Source organism: Scylla paramamosain, chromosome 44 (genome assembly GCF_035594125.1).
Source record: "Scylla paramamosain isolate STU-SP2022 chromosome 44, ASM3559412v1, whole genome shotgun sequence".
Taxonomy (NCBI): Eukaryota; Metazoa; Arthropoda; class Malacostraca; order Decapoda; family Portunidae; genus Scylla; species Scylla paramamosain.
In genome coordinates, this window is record NC_087194.1 from 5065015 (window position 1) to 5075014 (window position 10000).

Below are 10000 nucleotides of genomic sequence, written 5' to 3' on the forward strand. Positions count from 1 at the left end.
AAGAGGAGGGTATTATGGGAGTGAAGCCTGTGTAAGATGGGAAGTGCATTATGGGAGTGGGGCTTGGTGGGGGGGCGAGGGCATTATGGGAGTGGGTACCAGTGGGGTTATAGGGAGGGTATTTTGGGAGAGTTGCCTGGGGGGTGAAGGAGAGGGCATTATGGGAGTGGGGTCTTGGGGGGAGGGGGAGTGGTGTTGACGTAATTATGACAGGCAAGAGATGTTTGCACCTCCACACCACACACCACGCCACACCGCACCACACACCACACCACACCACATTACCATCACACACCACACCAAACCACACCACACTACACCACACCACACCACACCACAACACACCACACCACACCATACCACCATCACACCACACCACAGTACCATTACACACCACACCACACCACGCACTACACCACACCACACCACACCACACCACACCACCACACACTCCACCATCACACCACACCACTCCACCATCACACCACACCACACCACACCACCATCACACCACTCCACACCACCATCACACCACACACTACGCCACACCACACCACTCCACACCACCATCACACCACACCACTATCACACCTCACACCACACCACATCACACACCACTCCACCATCACACCACACACCACACTACACCACAACACCATCACTCCACACACCACGTCACACCACACACCACTCCACCACCACACCACACACCACGCCGCACCACACCACCACATAAGAAGACACAATGCACCACATCTTGTTTGCTCCATTATTAAACAAACTTGCCTTCCTGCTTGGAGTCTCTCTCTCTCTCTCTCTCTCTCTCTCTCTCTCTCTCTCTCTCTCTCTCTCTCTCTCTCTCTCTCTCTCTCTCTCTCTCTCTCTCTCTCTCTCTCTCTGAGGGAAGGCGTGACAGTTATTGCAGTGAGGCTTTGTAACTGTTGTCTCTGTGAGTGTTGAGTGAGGTGGGCGTCTCATGCTCAGGTGGGCGCGGGTCTCACTAATTAACGAAAGGTGGAAGGTGCGGCGCGCGTTTCATTAAGGTTTGCAAACAACGGAGCGAAGTTGTAGTAGTAATAGTAGTAGTAGTAGTAGTTGTTGTTGTTGTAGCATTAGCAGCAATAGTATTAATATTATTATTATTATTATTATTAGTAGTAGTAGTAGTAGTAGTAGTAGTAGTAGTAGTAGTAGTTGTTGTTGTAGCATTAGCAGCAATAGTATTAATATTATTATTATTATTATTATTATTATTATTAGTAGTAGTAGTAGTAGTAGTAGTAGTAGTAGTAGTAGTAGCAGCAGTAGTAGTAGTAGTAGCAGCAGTAGTAGTAGTAGTAGTAGTTTTTTCTTCGTTCTCTGTACATGAAAAAATCCCTTTCGCTCCGTCCTTGCCCGCACTGTACGCTTTTTTTTTTTTTTTTTTTTTTTTTTTTTTTTTTTTTTTTTTTTGTGTGTGTGTGTGTGTGTGTGTGTGTGTGTGTGTGTGTGTGTGTGTGTGTGTGTGTGTGTGTGTGTGTGTGTGTGTGTGTGCTATCACATTCTCTTCCCTTAATAAGAAATAAATAATCAAAGAACTGTTAATGGTGGTAATACTCGTAAATGTCATGAGTTTTGGCGAGGAAAAAGATAACGCATTAATACTTTTTTTTTTTTTATGTAAGAAGGACACTGGCCAAGAGCAACAAAAATCAATAAAAAAAATGCCCACTGAAATGCCAGTCCCGTAAAAAGGGTCAAGGCAGTGGTCAAAAATTGGTGGATAAGTGTCTTGAAACCTCCCTCTTGAAGGAATTCAAGTCATAGGAAGGTGGAAACAGAGAAGCAGGCAGGGAGTTCCAGAGTTTACCAGAGAAAGGGATGAATGATTGAGAATACTGGTTAACTCTTGCGTTAGAGAGGTGGACAGAATAGGGGTGAGAGAAAGAAGAAAGTCTTGTGCAGCGAGGCCGCGGAAGGGGGGAGGCATGCAGTTAGCAAGATCAGAAGAGCAGTTAGCATGAAAATAGCGGTAGAAGACAGCTACATATGCAACCTTCCGGCGGTGAGAGAGAGGCTGAACACAGTCAGTTAGAGGAGAGGAGTTGATGAGACGAAAAGCTTTTGATTCCACCCTGTCTAGAAGAGCAGTATGAGTGGAACCCCCCCAGACATGTGAAGCATACTTCATACATGGACGGATAAGGCCCTTGTACAGAGTTAGCAGCTGGGGGGGTGAGGAAAAAACTGGCGGAGACGTCTCAGAACGCCCAACTTCATAGAAGCTGTTTTAGCTAGAGATGAGATGTGAAGTTTCCAGTTCAGATTATAAGTAAAGGACAGACCGAGGATGTTCAGTGTAGAAGAGGGGGACAGTTGAGTGTCATTGAAGAAGAGGGGATAATTGTCTGGAAGGTTTGTGTCGAGTTGATAGATGGAGGAATTGAGTTTTTGAGGCATTGAACAATACCAAGTTTGCTCTGCCCCCAATCAGAAATTTTAGAAAGATCAGAAGTCAGGCGTTCTGTGGCTTCCCTGCGTGCTATGTTTACCTCCTGAAGGGTTGGACGTCTATGAAAAGACGTGGAAAAGTGCAGGGTGGTATCATCAGCGTAGGAGTGGATAGGACAAGAAGTTTGGTTTAGAAGATCATTAATGAATAATAAGAAGAGAGTTGGTGACAGGACAGAACCCTGAGGAACACCACTGTTAATAGATTTACGAGAAGAACAGTGACCGTCTACCACAGCTGCAATAGAACAGTCAGAAAGGAAACTTGAGATGAAGTTACAGAGAGAAGGATAGAAACCGTAGGAGGGTAGTTTGGAAATCAAAGCTTTGTGCCAGACTCTATCAAAAGCTTTTGAGATGTCCAAGGCAACAGCAAAAGTTTCACCAAAATCTCTAAAAGAGGATGACCAAGACTCAGTAAGGAAAGCGAGAAGATCACCAGTAGAGCGGCCTTGACGGAACCCATACTGGCGATCAGATAGAAGGTTGTGAAGTGATAGATGTTTAAGAATCTTCCTGTTGAGGATAGACTCAAAAACTTTAGATAGGCAGGAAATTAAAGCAATAGGACGGTAGTTTTGAGGGATTAGAACGGTCACCCCTTTTTGGAACAGGTTGAATGTAGGCAAACTTCCAGCAAGAAGGAAAGGTAGATGTTGACAGACAGAGCTGAAAGAGTTTGACTAGGCAAGGTGCAAGCACGGAGGCACAGTTTCGGAGAACAATAGGAGGGACCCCATCAGGTCCATAAGCCTTCCGAGGGTTTAGGCCAGCGAGGGCATGAAAAACATCATTGCGAAGAATTTTGATACGTGGCATGAAGTAGTCAGAGGGTGGAGGAGAGGGAGGAACAAGCCCAGAATCGTCCAAGGTAGAGTTTTTAGCAAAGGTTTGAGCAAAGAGTTCAGCTTTAGAAATAGATGTGATAGCAGTGGTGCCATCTGGTTGAAGTAGAGGAGGGAAAGAAGAAGAAGCAAAAATATTGGAGATATTTTTGGCTAGATGCCAGAAATCACGAGGGGAGTTAGATCTTGAAAGGTTTTGACATTTTCTGTTAATGAAGGAGTTTTTGGCTAGTTGGAGAACAGACTTGGCATGGTTCCGGGAAGAAATATAAAGTGCATGAGATTCTGGTGATGGAAGGCTTAAGTACCTTTTGTGGGCCACCTCTCTATCATGTATAGCACGAGAACAAGCTGTGTTAAACCAAGGTTTAGAAGGTTTAGGACGAGAAAAGAGTGAGGAATGTACGCCTCCATGCCAGACACTATCACCTCTGTTATGCGCTCAGCACACAAAGACGGGTCTCTGACACGGAAGCAGTAGTCATTCCCAGGAAAATCAGCAAAATACCTCCTCAGGTCCCCCCAACTAGTAGAGGCAAAACGCCAGAGGCACCTTCGCTTAGGGGGATCCTGAGGACGGATTGGAGTGATAGGAGAAGATAAAGATATGAGATTGTGATCGGAGGAGCCCAACGGAGAAGAAAGGGTGACAGCATAAGCAGAAGGATTAGAGGTCAGGAAAAGGTCAAGAATGTTGGGCGTATCTCCAAGACAGTCAGGAATGCGAGTAGGGTGTTGCACCAATTGCTCTAGATCATGGAGGATAGCAAAGTTGTAGGCTAGTTCACCAGGATGGTCAGTGAAGGGAGAGGAAAGCCAAAGCTGGTGGTGAACATTGAAATCTCCAAGAATGGAGATCTCTGCAAAAGGAAAGAGGGTCAGAATGTGCTCCACTATCACTGTCAGTGATAGTAGTAGTAGTAGTAGTAGTAGTAGTAATAATAAAAACAGTATTAGTAGTCGTTGTCTTATTACTACTACCAGCAGTAGTAGTAGTAGTATTAGGATTTTTATTAAAAGTAGTAGTAGTAGTAGTAGTAGGATTTATATTAAAAGTAGTAGTAGTAGTAGTAGTAGTAGTAGTAGTAGTAGTAGTAGTAGTAGTAGTAGTAGTTCTAGCAGTTTACTGGATGTATAGATGAATAATACAGTGTGTGCCAAGGAGGTTTATTAAAGGCAGCAGTGACCTTCTCTGAGTGAAGCTTAATTGTGTCAGTGCGTGGCCCTCACACTCGAGGGGAGGCGGGTGGTTGGTCCCGTGAGCTGATGCGTGTGGTGGTCTGAGCAGGCTTAGTGGTCCCGCCAGACAGGTGTCAGTTGACCTCACCGGCACACTACTGGCAAGACATGAGGAACACCTGGCACTGGGCGAGGTCACCGGACATGTAGTGCATGTCATTTTAGTGTTAAGGCGGCGTCACACACCAGTTTTGTCCCAGCATGTTGGCCATTTCGTTGGTGACGCCGCGCACCCAACAAGTTTGGCGCCTGCACCGTTGTGTTGACGCCTCGTTATTCTAGCAACAACAAACTCTCACCCAAGCAGCGTCTCTTCAGCCACCTTATTGTGCCTTGCATGGGAGCATTGAGGGATTTAAGGACTGTGAAGCAACCATAGAATTGATGAGAGCATTTAACAGGTTGTTTGACGTTCTCAGTTATGGAAATGTTTGCAGTACTGGCTGGAAACATCCACTACCATTACGTAATGCGTGTAAGGTGAGGGAAGCATTAACTGAAGCAAAGAGGTGCGTACACTGTGGGGCTTAGAAATGGCTCAGATGGGCCTCACGTGACAGAGTGTAGGAGGAAAGTGGGCTTCCCAGAATTTTGGTTTGCATAGACAGCTTGCTTGGCCTGACAATGGTTCACATCTCCACCAACAACAGACATCAAATTCCTCATGACTTACAAATTCAGCCAGGATAATATTGAGCAATTTTGGGAACAATTAGATCCGTGGGGGGGGGGGAATAACAATAATCCTACAGCTCGGCAGTTCTTGCTCTGCGTACAAGAAGCTGTTCTTGGACCAGCTGTTCTTGGATAAATTCCCCCCAGCTGCCACTAGGATTCGAGTCCGATACTTCCTACACTGTAGTCAGACGCGCTACCGACTGAGCTACCGCGGAGGCACGCCCACGGAAAGTTACGTGGGCGACGAGGGCATGGGTGGTGTGCCCTCTATACAGGTGTGTGTGTGTGTGTGTGTGTGTGTGTGTGTGTGTGTGTGTGTTGTTTGGTTTGCTTGTGTTTAGGTATATTTCTTTATTTGTTTGTTTGTGTCTTCTGTAAGTGTGTGGCTTAGTCATTTTGTTTGTTTGTGAAGGTGCGTGCGTATATGGTTGTTGTTGTTGTTGTTGTTGTTTGTTCTGTATTCTGCTCCATGTTCTGGTGATTAGTACTAGTATTTTTGTAGTTGCAGAAGTAGTAGTAGTAGTAGTAGTAGTAGTAGTAGGTGGTGGTAGTAGTAGCAGTAGCAGCAGTAGTAGTAATAGCAATAGCATTAATAACATTAGTTACAGTAGTAGCAGTAGTAGTAGTAGTAGTAGTAGTAGTAGTAGTAATAACAGTAGTAGTAATAGTACTCCTTTTTTTCGCTTTCTCTTGAAAATATCACTTTGGCTCCGTCCTCGCCTCTGTGTGTGTGTGTGTGTGTGTGTGTGTGTGTGTGTGTGTGTGTGTGTGTGTGTGTGTGTGTGTGTGTGTGTGTGTGATCACATCCTCTCCTTGTGATAGGAAAGAAAGATGATTAAAAAATTTCGACTTCCGGCGATTAAACCTAACTGTAGTAGTAGTAATAGTAGTAGTAGTAGTAGTAGTAGTAACAGTAGTAGTACTAGCAACAGTAATAGTAGTAGTAGTAGAAGTAGTAGTAGTAGTAGTAGGAGTGGCAATAATAGCAGTAATAATAGTATTATTAGTAGTATCAGTAATAGTAGTAATAGGTGTAGTAGTAATCTTTTCGTTCTTTGTACATAAACAATCCCTTTGTGTGTGTGTGTGTGTGTGTGTGTGTGTGTGTGTGTGTGTGTGTGTGTGTGTGTGTGTGTGTGTGTGTGTGTGTGTGTGTATTATCACATCCTCTCCTGGTGATAGAAGAAGAAAAAATATTAAAAGAAATGTCGAGTTCCGGTGATTAAACCTAACTGTAATAGTAGTAGTAATAGTAGTAGTAGTAGTAGTAGTAGTAGAAGTAGTAGTGGTGATAGTAGTAGAAGTATTAGTAATAACCTTCCAGACAACTATCCCCTCTTCTTCAATGACACTCAACTGTCCCCCTCTTCTACACTGAACATCCTCGGTCTGTCCTTTACTTATAATCTGAACTGGAAACTTCACATCTCATCTTCTCATCTCATCATCTCATCTCATTCTGATCTTGCTAACAGCATGCCTCTCCCCCTTCCGCGGCCTCGCTGCACAAGACTTTCTTCTTTCTCTCACCCCTATTCTGTCCACCTCTCTAACGCAAGAGTCAGCCAGTATTCTCAATCATTTATCCCTTTCTCTGGTAAACTCTGGAACTCCCTGCCTGCTTTTGTATTCCCACCCTCCTATGACTTGAATTCCTTCAAGAGGGAGGTTTCAAGACACTTATCCACCAATTTTTGACCACTGCTTTGACCCTTTTATGGGACTGGCATTTCAGTGGGCATTTTTTAATTAGATTTTTGTTGCCCTTGGCCAGTGTCCTTCCTACATAAAAAAAAAAAAAAGTAGAAGTAGTAGTGGTAATAGTAGTAGCAGAAGTAGTAGTAGTAGTAGTAGTAGTAGTAGTAGCAGCATTTATAGTAAAAGTAGTAGAAGTAGTAGTAGTAGTAGTAGTAGTAGTAGTAGCATTAGAAGTAGTAGTAGTAGTAGTAGTAATAGTAGTAGTAGTAGAAGTAGTAGTACTAGTAATACTAGTTGTAGTAGTTGTATTAGCAATAATGACTTCCTTCTTTTTACAGGAAAAATCAGTGTGTGTGTGTGTGTGTGTGTGTGTGTGTGTGTGTGTGTGTGTGTGTGTGTGTGTGTGTGTGTGTGTGTGTGTGTGTGTGTGTGTGTGTTATCACATCCCCTTCTCATGAAAGAAAATATAATTATTTAAAGAAATGTTGGTTGTTGTAATGAGTTTCAGCAATAGCGAGGAAAAGATCACACACACACACACACACACACACACACACACACACACACACACACACACACACACACACACACACACACACACACACACATTAATCAATAAAGATAATAATGATACATAAATAGAGACTAGATAATAATGATAGTGATAATAATAATAATAATAATAATAATAATAATAATAATAATAATGATAATATTAATGAAATAAAAGGTAGGAAAAGAACAAAAAAAAAGAAAGAAAAAAAAACACGAATAAAAAGCACAAGTAAAAAAATAAGTATAGAAAGCTAAACAAAATTCCCTGACGACGTCCCCTTTAAGAAACATAAAAAGTAAACAAACAAACACAGAGACAGACAACAAGGCAGTGCAGGTGTCCAGACAGGTGCGTCATCCTTAATTGCCTGCAGGTGATTACCTCTCCACCTGCATCTCGTTACGATAAAATGTTAATAATTACCTTCTAGTTTATACCATCCAATTATGTCTTTGTGTCCGGTCGGGAGGAGGAGGAGGAGGAGGAGGAAGAATATAAGGAAAGAAGAGGGGGGAAGAGGAGGGAGAATATAAGAAAAGAAGAGTGGAAGGAGGAGGAGGAATATAAGTAGACGGAAGCAGGAGAAAAAAAAAAAGTAAGGAAAGAAGAGGTGGAGGAGGAGGAGGAGGAGGAAGAAAAGTATAAGGAAAGAAGAGTGGGAGTGGGAGGAAGAATATAAGAAAAAAGGGGCGGAGGAGGAGGAAATGTGAAAAAAAAAACAATAGGAGGGACGTAGGAAAAGAAAAAGGAGGAAGAGAAGGAACGAGAATATAGGAAAAGAGAACCAGGAGAATGAGGAGAAGGAAGAGAAAAAGGGAGATGAGGAAGAAGAAGAGAGGGTAATTAGCGAAAAAAAATTTGAAGTAAGATGGAAAGGAAGAAAGAGAAAAAAAGGGAAGCAGACGAGAGAGAGAGAGAGAGACATTAACAAGCTGTGTCTCTTTACAGGTAGTTGACACGAGTGGCAGCTTATCAAGGCCTGACAGGTTCTAGTCACTCACCTGTACCCTGCCTTACCTGTCTTATTACTACCAGGTAAGCGGCGGCCTTCCATCCCTCTCCATCTTACCTCTATGAAGCTTATCGTATCAGTTATTCCTAGTAGTAGTAGTAGTAGTAGTAGTAGTAGTAGTAGTGTAGTAGTAGTAGTGTAGTAGTGTAGTAGTGTAGTAGTAGTGTAGTAGTAGTAGTAGTGGTGGTGGTGGATTTTTTTCTCTCCCGTACATGGATCATTTTCTCAGGATGCACGTCTTGAGAGTGTGTGTGTGTGTGTGTGTGTGTGTGTGTGTGTGTGTGTGTGTGTGTGTGTGTGTGTGTGTGTGTGTGTGTGTGTGTTTAGGTCACGCCAGGGGCAAAATGTCTCATGACTTAAGGTTTGCGTCAGTGGACATTCGCTGGCGCGCTAGACTGGTAGATGGAGTAGGCGCGGCAGAGGCCGCCTGCCATTGAGGAAAGGTTGTGTAGTTGTGCACAGGTTCAGCCTGAACACCATGTTGTACACCAGTGTCCACTGACTGGGAACAGCAGAGAACGATCGCCTTACACCTCAGACGGCTTGCCGGGTGCTTCAGCAAGTCTTCAATATTTACAAGGAATAAGGACATTAAATGAAGAAAATGTTTCATTCCATGTAGTTGGAAGGCTGTTTCATGCTGAGCCAAGGCGGAACACTGGCTGTGTCAAATTTACATGTTGTGCACTACACGTAATGTTCCCTAGTGGTGCAGACGTAGCAGAAGACATGTAAGTGGTTGTGAAGTAATATTTGTATGTGTTTCACGTGTTGTGAGGCTACTTATAAGTATTGTGTGTTTGTAAGTGTTTCAATTGTAAGTATTTTGATTGATTAGTGTACTGGATTGTGTTGTAAGTGTATTTTGTGAGGTTTGGTGTGTGCCTCAAGTACTTCCGGTGTTTAGTGTTGGGTTTTGTTATTTGTGTATCTTGTAAGTGTTGTAAGTGTTGTAAGTGTTGCAAGCCTTGTGTACTTGTGTTTGTTGATTTGTCTGCATTTTCAGTGTATTTTGTTACTGTTTGTAGTTGTTGTTCGTAGCGCTTAAAAGTTTTCATTCTGTGTTTGTGCTTGATACTGTGGTCAATAAACAATGCATCTATGTGTTTGTTTTGTGTGTGTGTGTGTGTGTGTGTGTGTGTGTGTGTGTGTGTGTGTGTGTGTGTGTGTGTGTGTGTGTGTGTGTGATGAGACAGGAAAAGAGTGGAAGGAGATTACAAGTTGGGGAGGAACTATTGGGAAGAGGAAAGAGAAGGTATGGTTGTGAGAGGAAGGAGTTAGAATGAGAACGAGAGGGGAGAGAGGAAGTGAGGGATAAGTGGGTGAGGGATTATATTGACCTGGGGTGAGGGGGAGGAAATGAAGGTGAAATTCCCCGCTTGATGATGCTAGGTGAGGGGAACGTGGAGGGGGAGAGAGAGCGGGAGAGAAAAGGGAAGAGGGGAGAGGATGAAACTTTACAAAGACATCGGAAAAAGGGAA